Source organism: Heterodontus francisci, chromosome 47, assembly GCF_036365525.1.
Source record: "Heterodontus francisci isolate sHetFra1 chromosome 47, sHetFra1.hap1, whole genome shotgun sequence".
Classification (NCBI taxonomy): Eukaryota; Metazoa; Chordata; class Chondrichthyes; order Heterodontiformes; family Heterodontidae; genus Heterodontus; species Heterodontus francisci.
Window position 1 is genome coordinate 13,174,717 of NC_090417.1, and position 13,112 is coordinate 13,187,828.

The following is a 13,112-nucleotide window of genomic DNA, read 5'->3' on the forward strand; positions in this document are numbered from 1 at the left end:
GTGTCAACCCTATGAAGACAAACTCACTGTCGGTTGTGTCACACTCACTTGAGACGATGACAAATATATTAATCAGAGAGCTAAGTGTCTTTCTCCCCCATCTGAAAGGTAGAGTAAAGTAAATGCTTCAGCAGATATTGGTGCAGTTTGTCAACAGGTATAAGTTATGTGCCTCTGCTCTCTACTGGGGCAGTGCTGGAAACTATAAACAGCTGCTCAGTGATGACTGGCAACAGCAGCTGAGAGAAAGCTCTTTTCCCTTGGATTTGCTGAGGCAAACCCATGAAGTAATGAGATTTCATAACTTCTTGCTTCCTGCCCTTCACAGTCTGGCTGCAATTTATTTGAAAAATGATCAACTTGCTTTGTTTGTGGTCGGCCTGTTGACTTTCCAGGACACATGCCTTCTCCTTTGCACAATGGCTAAATAGTAGGAGTCCTGACACTACTGATGTGGCAAAAAAAATCCATAAAATCTTAGCTGACACAGGGTAAGATTCCTCTGTGCCCTCTGTATAACTGAACCATAAAAGGATTTATTTGCACTCCCATTTACAATTTCACGATAAATAACAAATACAGAGGGGAGATAGTTTCCAGTTTGGGTGCAATCATCAAATTTGTGCCAGTTTTGAAGAGTGTTCTTTTTTTTCTCGAGTTTCCACTCAAACTCATATGCCTATTGCTGAATATAAAATCTGTCATCAACTAGCGCAATCAATAAATTAAAAAATTTCCTTTTAAAATATTCCTTGATATATTTAAAAGTGGTAATAGTTTGATGAATAGTTAAAAATCAGAAAAAAGAATTTTTAAACACAGTATCTATTCACCACATGTGAGTAACCCAATTTTACATTATTTAAGTGACTTTTTAAAAAGATACAGAACCATTTTTGTGAATTATATTGGAGTACAGTAGTCAGTTTCTCAGTAAATTATAAAAACACATTCAAAAACTTTTAAAACATGCCTATATGCCTTATGCCTAAAAGATCTGGCTTTATTTTTAGAGCCTCCTCCAAGTCCTGTAAAGGAGCATGATTTGCAGAAACTCACCCTGCTGATTAACTCATCCTCGGGGTGTGGCAGTTTTGTGTAGCATGCTTCAAACAGACAATATTTTTAAAATCAGCTCAAAGAAACGAGAAGCTGGAACTGCGCTCAACGTAATTTGCCCTTGAACGTCCAATTTTCAGTGACTTACACCAACAAAACCAGTGCTACTCAGCTTTGTATGTTGTCTGATGCAACATAAATGAGATGCGTGGAGTTCAACTGTTTGAAGATCTCAAACAGGTTTATTCACAGCGAACAAATATATACACTGCAGAGCTAACTACTGATGTGACTTGCCTCTTGGTGTTACAGTTACAGAGTGAGACTGGCATGTAATCACATGACAGCATCCTGGTACTCAGCTCATTCACATACTAAGATCTTAAAGGGACAGCACTCTTAAAGGCAATCGCACAACGCAGGGTATCTTCCCTCGCACCACAGCCCAGCCTTCCAACGGTGGCAGGGTCGGGGGACGCTGCCTTCAGGAGTGGGAACTCTGACTGATTTCATACCACCACCACCCCACCACGCCTCCCTCCCATAACCTGAACCAAGCAATGTTACAGGTGGAGACACACTATGTGGAGATACATACATGATCGCGAATGCGCGCAGAACATAAATACAAATTGAGTTCTAAACTGTCTTATTGAGGAATATAGAAAAACTTAACAATAATGCAAGACTTTTTGAAGCAGAAATCAGAAAGAAATCAATCTCCCTCAAGTAAGGGGGTAATTAGGGTGATATAGAAGTCCAGAAAAGAATGATCAGTCAAGGTCTCTGGATGAAACCGGCTTGATGGGGGCCGAATTTTGTATTATTTATTCTTATTATTTTGTATTATTTTGCCATTTTCTTATGACAGTACTGGGAGGTTATGCTTCAGCTAAACAGGTCATTGGTGAGACCACATCTGGAGTACCTACAAAATTCTAACAGAACTGGACAGACTAGATGCAGGAAGGATGTTCCTGATGGTGGGGGGAGTCCAGGACCAGGGGTCACAGTCTAACGATAAGGGGTAGCCATTTAGGACTGAGATGAGGAGGGATTTCTTCACCTAGAGTGGTGAACCTATGGAATTTCCTACCACAGAAAGCAGTTGAGGCCAAATCATTCAACATATTCAAGAAAGAGTTAGGTATAGTTCTTAGGGCTAAAGGGATCAAGGGATATGGGGAGAAAGCGGGAACAGCGTACTGAGTTTGGATGATCAGCCATGACCGTATTGAATGGCGGTGCAGGCTCGAAGGGCCGAATGGCCTACTCCTGCTCCTATTTTTCTATGTTTCTATGAACTGTGTACAGTACTGGTCCCCTTATTTAAGGAAGGATGTTAAATGCCTTGGAGGCAGTACAGAGAAGGTTTATTGGACTAATAACTGGAATGGGCAGCCTGTATTACGAGGAAAGATTGGACAGGCTAGGCTAGTGTCCGCTGGAATTTATGAGTAAGAGGTGACTTGATTGAAACATATAAGATCCTGAGGGGTCTTGACATGGTGGATGTGGAAAGGATGTTTCCCCTTTTGGGAGAATCTAGAACTAGGAGTCACTGTTTAAAAATAACGGGTCGCTCATTTCAGGTAGCGATGAAGAGAAATTTTTTCTCTCAGAGCATCGTGAGTCTTTGGAACTCTCTTCCTCAACAGGCGGTGGAAGCAGAGACTTTGAATATTTTTAAGGCAGAGGTAGATAGATTCTTGATAAGCAAGGGGGTGGAAGGTTATCAGGGGTAGGTGGAAATGTGGAGTAATCAATTCAGCTATGAACTTATTGAATGGCGGAGCAGGCTCGAAGTGCCAAGTGGCCTACTCCTGCTCCTAATTCGTATGTTCATATAGTGCACTAGTCTGCAGTTTGACATGTTCCATTTTGGGGTCATAACTTTGGCAAGTAAAATCAGCAGAATCCTTGGAAATGATGTAAATGGTTGTTTGCATTATTGCTCTGGGTTTTCTGCTCCCAGGAAGGGTATGAAGGGAGACCAGGTGAGAAACCCCATGAAATTTCAGGGCCTTTTCATTTTATGATGAAAACGTTCAAAAAGGTGACTGAAGCAGAACTAGGAGAACAGAAGAATTACGAGATAAGAGCCCTTTTCTGATAAAGACGTAAAAATGAGCAGTATGTACAATCTATTTGAGCTATTTCAAACAGAATCTTGTTCTGTCACCTCTATTCAAAAACCTAGTTAGAAGAAAAGAAAAGGCTAAGGGGTAACCTGAAAGGATTTGATAGGGTCGTTGTAAAGATATTTCCACTTGCTGGCAAAACCAGACTCGGGGCCATTAATGTAAGAAAGTCAATAAGAAATTAAATGTGGAATTCAGGAGAAATTCCTTTCCCCAGAGAATGTGGAATTCACCACCACAAGGAATAGTTGAGACGAACAGCATAGATTCCTTTAAGGGGAAGCTAGATAAACACATGGGGGAGAAAGAAACAGAAGAATATGTTGATGGGGTTAGATGAAGAATGGTGGGAGAAGTATTGTGTGGAGCTCAAACACCAGCATGGATCTATAGGGTCGGATGGCCCATTCTGCACTGTAAATACTATGTAATACTATATATAAGAGGAGAAAGTCAAAATTCAGAAAGGGAGGATAAATAGTGAAGAGGTGAGTGAAGTCATAAGAATTCCAAAAATGCAAGGTAACCATGTTGAGAAATAGAAAATGGAGAAATGTATGACATAACTATATATTATATTTTGGGATAACCCACATGCACTGACATGTATTAGCAAGACCTGAATGTGATGTCCTCCTTGTCACTTTCTAATTTTTATACTGCAATGATCTGGTCCCCCATTTGGTTTTCACTGCATTGATACATAGGAGTGGAGAAGTCCATTGGTCCAAGCACTGCACAGTGTCGTGCTTAGCCATAAAAACCATGCAGTGTTCTAGATCCAATTCCTGTATTTACCCCGTGTTAGCTGATCTCAGTAGTTGGAGGGGAGAATAGGGTCATGCAAATGGCTTTGGGAGCCCTGAGTCTGGGTGAAAAAAAATCAGCTCCATTGGCCCCTGCTGGAAAGTGAGTTTGAGTGAATGTTGGGCAAGAACAGTACAAGACTTGGTTTGACTGCTTTCCTCATTTCTTTTTAACAAGCACAAGTGACACCAGACACAAATAGCAGGAGAAAATGTTTTATTTTGATACTTGAGGACAGCAGCTTCTCAAAGTAAGTAATGTACTGGAAGAAGGATCTTTGATCTGAAGTACTAGCCAAATGTACTGACAGAGTTTTCCTCCAGTGCTGTCCTCAGTGTACATGCACTGAAGACATCAGTACAAACATATTCACTTCAATTTTGAGCAGAATCTTCAGCATAATAACTTAGTTAATTACTGGGAGAAGGACTCCCCAAAATTAGCAACAAAAATCTGTTTGCAATGTTCCATCCCTGAATATGCAGATTCTGGTTTCTTGAAGATATATACTCTGAGGCTCCTGGCCATACAAATTCTCCTCAGGTGACAGTCCATCTTCAGCTGCTTCTTCAAGTTGCTGGTGTATCAGATTGTATCTTGGTCCGATCTAACACAATTCAACAATTGTTCATGATAAAGTTATTGGTTTGGTGAATCGTTTCCCTCACAATGCATGATTGGTGTGTTTCATGTGCCTTTGATGGAACTTTGCGTGAATAGACTTTAAATCGATGATGTTGTTCAAAACTCTTCCTTCTGATAGGATTATGTTGTGTATGAAGTGTAATGGCGGTCAACTTTGATTCATTTTTTTTAAAGCAAAACTTTGGGGAAAAAAACAGGGCCTATAGTGTAGGAGAGAACATAATGGAAATGAGTAAGCAGTAATTATGTAGTGCAAAACTTGGGGTTTAAAATATTTCAGGAAGAGAAGTCCTGGAAATGCTTCAGTCATGGCAACTGGTGATGCAGTGAATCTGATAACTTCACAACATCCGGGTTTTCTTGGTCCTGGGTTTTAAACGCTTTGCCATTGGCAGCCATGCCTTCAGCTTCCTGGGGCCTGAGCTCTGGAATGCCCTCCCAAAAACTCTCTGCCTCTCTTCTGAAAAACCTACCCCTTTCACCAAACTTTTGGCCTTCTGCCCAAGTATCAAATTTGGTCTGATAACGCTCATGTGAAGCACTTTGAGATGTTCCAGTACATTAAAGGCACTATATAAATGCAATTTTCTGTTGGACTTGTTCCGCAAGCTGGAACCAGTCTACTGACACATTCTCCAATTTGAAGAGATTTTGGCCAGATGTTTTTACTTTCAATCAATTATCAGGATTTTGGCCTGAACCCACTATGTGCGACACCCTCCTGTTAGTTAATACTTTGCAGATTATCTTCACTGCAAATCATGTTCTAGGGTCTGCAAGTCCCAATCCATGCTGGATACCACCAGATGACTGCACAGCAGCTGCATTGATTCATCTCAGCTCCCTTTAAATCACTTCTGATCTGTACAAACTGCTCAAGTTGAAGTAGTTGAAACAATTATTTTTTTTCTCATATTTGCGCTTTGCAAGACAGGGACGAAGCATATTGAACTTACAGAATTTGGCACATCTGCCTTCAATGCTGCATTCAGTAATGATACCACGGTTAATAGCTGTAGGCTGCCTGAGTTGTTCAACCTCTCATTAAAACATTCAAAATCTCTGTTTCCATTTTCAATCTGTACCGAGTTAGCTTATCTCATTCGGAGCAGTACTTCCACCTCCATAACATTGCCCAACTCTGACCCTGCCTCAGCTCATATGCTGCTGAAATCCTCATGCGTGCCTTTGTTACCTCTAGACTTGACAATTCCACTGTTCTCCTGCAACCACCCGACATAAACATGTTCGTCCAAAACTCTGCTGCCCTTATCTGAAATTGCACTAAGCCCTGTTCACCCAGCACCCCTGTGCTTGCTGACTGTTATGAACGCTGGACTTGGTAACATGATTATGTTTTAAAATTGTAATTTTAAAAAAATTTAAATTGGAGTCTGGAAGGTCATGTCACTTCACATCCACTCTGCTGAAGGACAAGACAGATCAAAGACTTTTTGAAAGAAAAAGAGACTGCAGGGTTAACAACTGAAGAACAATGGTTTCGCCCTCCCAGGCTTCCGGGTCATAAATAAGGGGGTCAGTGATTCTGAAGCTGCAAATGTACCAACAGCTGTTAACACCTGAGAACAATCTAAGGCCCAGGTGGCTCTGTGAAACCAGACTTCTGGACTTTGCATTTTGGAACAGGACAATAAACTATTGACTTTTGAGTCCAGATAAATTAACAGGTTTTCTGAAGGCAGACAGCTGTATGAAAGAAAACCAGCAGGTGTGACCTCAAAGCAGGCTGCAAGAAGGGAATCCAGCGGTTACAGCCTCAGAGTAGGCTGTAAGAAAATAAACCAATGGTTGCGGCCTTGAGAGAAAGAGAGGGGGGATACCTGCTCTCAGCAGCCTCATGCAAAGACTTGAACCTGTTTTGAAAGTTCAAGCTTGCAAAGAAGTTATAGATCAGCAGGATCACCAGGAACCTCTTTATTCACGGACATTCAGGTTGGAAATGCTCAGAGAAGTGAGCGATGAGGACATTAATTTTTGAAAAGGTCACAGAGATCCAACCCGTTGCTACTGGGAGGAGTTTGGAGTTTCTCCGCAAAAGATTTTGCCAAGTTAGACAAGGGAATCAAAGGTTATGGCGGGAGGACGGGGGGGGGGGGGTAAATGGGAGTGTGGAATTTGAGACACAAACAGTTCAGCCATGATCTTATTGAATGACGGAGCAGCCATGAGGAGCCAAATGGCCTACTTCTGTTCCTAATTCGTATGTTCGTTATGTATGTATCAAAAAGGACTGTGTAATGTGTAAATGTGGTGTAGGGTTTTCAAGAATTTTAATAAGTAAAGAAAGTACCTTTCTTTGTAATCTGGGATATCAGCGACTTACAAAGTACTATTTGGTTCATGGGGATTTCATTAGTTTTCTTCTTTGGCCTCCTTATCTCGAGAGACAATGGGTAAGCGCCTGGAGGTGATTAGTGGTATGTGGAGCAGCGCCTGGAGTGGCTATAAAGGCCAATTATAGTGACAGGCTCTTCCACAGGTGCTGCAGAAAATTTGTTTGTCGGGGCTGTTACACAGTTGGCTCTCCCCTTGCGCCTCTGTCTTTTTTCCTGCCAACTGCTAAGTCTCTTCGACTCGCCACACTTTAGCCCCGCCTTTATGGCTGCCCGCCAGCTCTGGCGAACGCTGGCAACTGACTCCCACGACTTGTGATCAATGTCACAGGACTTCATGTCGCGTTTGCAGACGTCTTTAAAGTGGAGACATGGACGGCCGGTGGGTCTGATACCAGTGGCGAGCTCACTGTATGGGGATCCTGCCATCTTCCATGTGGCTCACATGGCCAAGCCATCTCAAGCGCCGCTGACTCAGTAGTGTGTATAAGCTGGGGATGCTGGTCCCAGTTTAGTTGTTATAATAAAAGTCTTAAAAAGTGAAATCTTGTAGTGTAATTGTTTAAATTGGTCTGGGGGTTCATATCTTGCATTTTAACATTAATGGTCTCTCCCTGAGGTCGTAACACTGACGTACACTGGGCCCGAGTGCAACAACATTTCAAATTTAAAATTCTTGTTTTCAAATCCCTCTTGCGTAACCCTGTAACCTGCTTCACCAGCCCTGGAAGCTTTTGCACTCCTCCAATTTTGGCATCTTGCAAATTCCTGATCTAATTGTTCACCATTGTCGGCCGTGCTTTCCGCGACCAGAAGCTCTGGAATTCCCTTCAAAACCTCTCTACCTCTCTTCTACTTTAAGATGCTCCTTCAGACCATCCGCTTTGACCAAGTTTTTGGTCATCTGCTCTGGTAATCTCCTCATGTGCGGCTGTCAAAATTTTTATTGATATTGCTCTTGTTAAGCACCTTGGGACGTTTTGCTGTGTTAAATGCAAGTTTTAGTTGTTGTCTCTGGGGCGCAATGTTTAGCCTGGAAATGGAATTTTTAAAAAAAATTCCTGCTGGAAAGTGTCCTTAAGTGGACACCGAGCCATACTGAGATCAGGCTTGACTGCGATGGTTCCCATTGTCAAACATCTTGCTGAAACTCATTGTCTAGGCTCATCCATGTCGAGTAACTACTTGAGCAAAGCAATGGAGGGTGGTGGCTGGTCATGGGACAATACTCCATCAAGAAGCAGTGTTGTCAGGAAAGAAGAGGAGAACATTTGACAAGACAGGATGATATAATATACTCTGAACAAAGGACTGATTGACTGCAGTCCTCACTTGGATAAGTCCACAGTATTGTCATCAAAATTATTGATACTCTTTCAAAATTCCTTGACAAGTAACTGTATGTCTCAGACCCCTCTCACACTTCAAAGAGTCAAAAGAGAAAGCCAATCATTTCCTCCTGGTTTCTCTGACCTTGACAACCGAGTCTCTGCCAAGAGGCTGAAATCAGGGATTTTCAAGAAGCAGCCAATGCACCAAAACTTCCCTCAGCAATTAGATTCTAATTCACCTCAGGATTTGCCTGTGAAAGCACATCTCTGAAAAGTACCTTTAATGGAAAGAGCAGGCTAAAAACAGCTCCAATTTTACAGCTAAACATCACAACCATGCAGCAGAGCCAAGGTTACCCCTGAACAATGCCAAAGGTAATTCAAAGCAACCACTTGCAATTTTAACCAAGAAAATGTCTTCAGGTGCTTTATATGCTGGGGGCAATGGGTATACAAGTTATTTTAAATCAGAGGCTAAACGCTGAGGAAAGATTCTGTGGAATGACAGCTGCTTGTAAGTCCCTGGCTTCTGTCTTTGGGGACAGGCCAAGTTACCAAGGTCAGAAAACAACAGGAAATTCTTGGTATTATTTAAACTTCTGACATTTTAATAGTAAATTAAATTATTATTTAAACTTCTGACATTTTTAGAGTGACTTCCCAAATAATTCAATTATTTCACTTTCAAAACTGAAGAAACAAATGTTTGCATAATTTTTTTTCTTTATTCATTCATGGGATATATGTCTCTTTGGCAAGGCCAGCAATTATCGCCCATCCCGAATTGTCCTTGAGAAGATGGTGGTGAGCCTGCTTCTTGAACCGTTGCATTCCTTGTGTCGAAGGGGCTCTCACAGTACTGACAGGGAGGGATTTACAGGATTTTGACCCAGTGACGATGAAGGAATGGTGATAAGTTTCCAAGTCGGGATGGTGGGTGACTTCTAGAGGAACTTCGAGGTGGGGGTGTTCACATGCATCTCTGCCCTTGTCCTTCGAGGTGGCAGGTTTGGGATATGTTATCGAAGAAACTTTGATAATTGAAAGGAGGAGGAAGAAAGTGACATCGCAAAATTTTCTCCAGCAAACATACTCGGTCATTTTATCGAGAAACAGCTCTTCATAAGGGGCTCAGATAAGCCCCTTGAACTTCTTCAAATTGCCAATCAAGTTGCATGAAGACCCAAGTGAACAGTGTTCTATTCACAGTGAGACAAGTTTGCATCCCCTGTTGCTTTTAAATTTAAACATATTCGTCACATTTGTTTCGCATCATTTGGGGCTTGTATGGTGCAATGATTTGATGCTGCATTATCCGCTGGCTCCAATTCCCTCACTGCCAAATGGTTTCCACGCATGTAATTCACAAGCAAAGGACTCACCCTTCGTGCATTCCAATCGAGTCATCTTCTCAATGGGAATCAGCAACCTTAGGAACACAACATGTCTTTGTGTGTGCAATGACGATCTGCCGTACCGTTAAATTTAAATATTTAAAGATGCAGTGAATAAAAAAAAATTACATTTACTTTGCCCCTCTCCCACACCCCCAATAAACATAAAATTAATTACTTGCCCTCTCCCCTCCCAAAATGCTTACCTTGTCCACCTGACCTTCCTCACCCAAGGTGCATAAACTTTCACCTCAAACCCTTCCCACCATCCCTGACACCAATGATGTTACTTTGACCCAGTTCCTGCCCTTCCCTCACTGATAAACATACCTTCTCCCCGCTCCCCACAAGTGTTCTGCCTCGTTTCCCCGGACGGGGATCCAAAGGTGCGGGAGTGCCGGCCAGCGGGAGGAAGATCGCAGCGGGACAAAAGGCAGCGGTGTAGGTATGATTCATTCATTAATTTTAATTTATTTAAATATGTTTATGGAGGTACCATCGTCGACTGGCGGGTGGCCCGTCACAAGGCCTCACCACCCCCGGCACTATCGGGCTGGGCTCTCCTGTCGTCAGGGTGCGTGGCGGCCCCCTCCAGATGGCATTTTCCAGCTCCTCCCACCACAAACCCCGAAGTCGGGGGTCGGGGGGGGGGGTGTTGTGTAAAATTCAGCCCTGTATTTTTATTTCAGATTTCAAATGTTTGTCCACATAAGAACAGTTCATTGCATGTCAAGCACGTCAAGATATTTCTGAGCTACATGATAGTCCACTATCTCATTGCCAGATTTTTATCTCTGCACTTCTACGATAAATGGACACACAGGGTCATTGAGCAATATGATGTGGCTTCATGTTTATCACTCTCTAATCGGGCCCCACACAGCAAAATTTCCAACTTGCGATGTAGCTGTATCCAAGTGGAAGGGAGAACACAGATGATTGGTGGGCGGGCGGGGGGAAAGAACAAAATATCCATTCACAAAGAATGTATTGTTTCCATACATTTATCCACATTCCTCCACTTATGTCATAAATTCACTAATCTCACTGCCTGTCTCCATCAGATACTGTTACACTATTTGGAAAGAGTCCAGAATGTGTTGAAAGTACAAGTTATTGGCTTGTTTAACAGCAACAGCAGGAGGGAGGTATCTGGTGAACACTGGTTCCCATGTTCGCTGTTCAATTTTACTGCACAGTATGAAAAGTTTCAATTTGTTTCAGCGCTTAATTGAATCTGTATTGTGTTCGTGGCACAGTGTATGGTTATATGCAGTCTACAGAGTTAATCTAGAAAACACTGCTCAAAATCAAGTTTTTTAAAAATAAAACTGTGATGGACATCAAGTTGGGGCCACCTGATTTTGGGTCTTGTTATCTGCTCATTTTAAGAGGATTAGAAACCCAGTTTCGAACAACAAACAAGGCACTGTATTATATAAGACTGTGTACATTGCTCATTTTGACATACATTTTCAATAAATGCATCATTTAAATGCAACATTGACATAAACTATTCAGCAAATGACATGAGTGAGCCCAGCTGAGCGGAAGAGAGTTTGACTAATTCTTTCAGACATTTTTTTTTCCTTGTTGTGTTAATCATTTCCACAAATGGATAGAGACAGCAACAATTTAAATCAACTTTTCAAGCTTGGTTTGGCTCACAGCAGGAAAACAAAAATTTTTCTCCAAAACCGTAAAGCTCTCAAAATTCATTTCATATTAGATAATAGACAGCTGCCAGAGAAATACAAGGCAGCAATTCAATCCACAGATTCTTGTGACATCAGAGCAAAGCATAGGTCAGTTCTGATCAGCAGATCACTCAAGACTGAATTTCTGTCTTAAACTTAATGCCGACGATTTGTTTTTTTTACATGAGACTAACTACAATTTAATTTATACTTTGCTTAGCTCCAGCGTCCAACCTTTTGATGTTGCAATCCTTCTTGTCTCTCTTTACTTTATCATACTATTGCGGTCATTGTTTGTCTGAAGCTGCCCCTTGTGGACAGTGCTTTCAGCTGCCAAGACCAAAAGGTCAGGTATTCCCTCCCCACACCTCTCTGTCTCTCTACCTTGTTTTCCTCCTTTAAGACTGAAGCCAATGTTTTCAGTCCCCGCTCCAACTCCAATCCCTCAGTCCTCACTCCATCCTTCTTTCTGGTAACAGTCTGAGACTAAACCAATCTGTTCGCGGTCTTGGTGTCATACTTGACTCTGAGGTGAGCTTCCAAAAAGATATTTGTGCTATCACTGCCTATTACCATATTCATAACCTGTTTCAGCTTATCTGCTGCTGAAACACTCATTTGTGGCTTTGTAACCTTTAGACTTGACTATTTCAACGCAATCCTGCCTGGTTTCCCACATTTCACACTCTCTAAACCTGAGGTCATCCGAAACCCTGCTGCCCATGTCTGAACTCGCACCAAGTCCCGTTCCCCTATCACCCCTGTGCTTACTGACCTGCATTGGCTCCCAATCAAGCAACATCTTGATTTTAAAATTTTCCCCCTTGTTTTCAAATCTCTCCATGGCGTCACCCCTCCCTATCTCGTAATCTCCTCCAGCTCCACAATCCTCCAAGATATCTGCGCTCATCTAACTCTGGCCTCTTGAACATCCCCAATTTTAATCGCTCCACCAGTAGTGGATGTGCCTTCAGCTGCCTGAGCCCGAAGCTCGAGAATACCCTCCCTACAGCTTTCCACCTCTCTACCTCGCTTACCTCCTTTAAGACACTCTTGAAACCTCCCTTTTTAACCAAGCTTTTGGTCATCTGACTTAATATCTCCTTATGTAGCTTGGTGTCACATTTTGTTTTCTAATGCTCCTGTGAAGTGTCTTGGTATGTTTTATGACATTAAAGGTGCTGTAGAAATATAAGTTGTGTTGTTGTGCCCTTCCTAAGCTTCAAATATGTTGTCCCACACACATTTCCTTACATCCTAGCACAGTTGAAATTGAGATTTATTGCAGTCAATAATTCCAACACATCATTTCCCAGCACTTCAAAGCTGTGGGACTCTGCTACCTTCCTCCATTGTAATTTCCTCCTGCAGTTCACAGGTTTCTAAATCCCAAGCTTGCTTTGCAAACTCACTGGTTTTTGCTCTACCTCACCAACCCCTCTCTCGACCCCTCCACTGCCTCTGTGTTGTCAAATTGCTTGTCTAACACCCTGTCATGTATTAGCTAAAATTTAGTTCAATTAAACAAGGTTCTGACAAAGGCCATTGTCTCAGTTCGTGCCTCAAACCTTGGCACTGATTTCCCCTCCTTTGCCATTGTCTCAGCCTAAACTAGACTGTCTGCAACTGCAGCAGCCTGTCTTCTGAGTTGAGCATTTGAGTCCATGCCTTCTTCATCATGAGA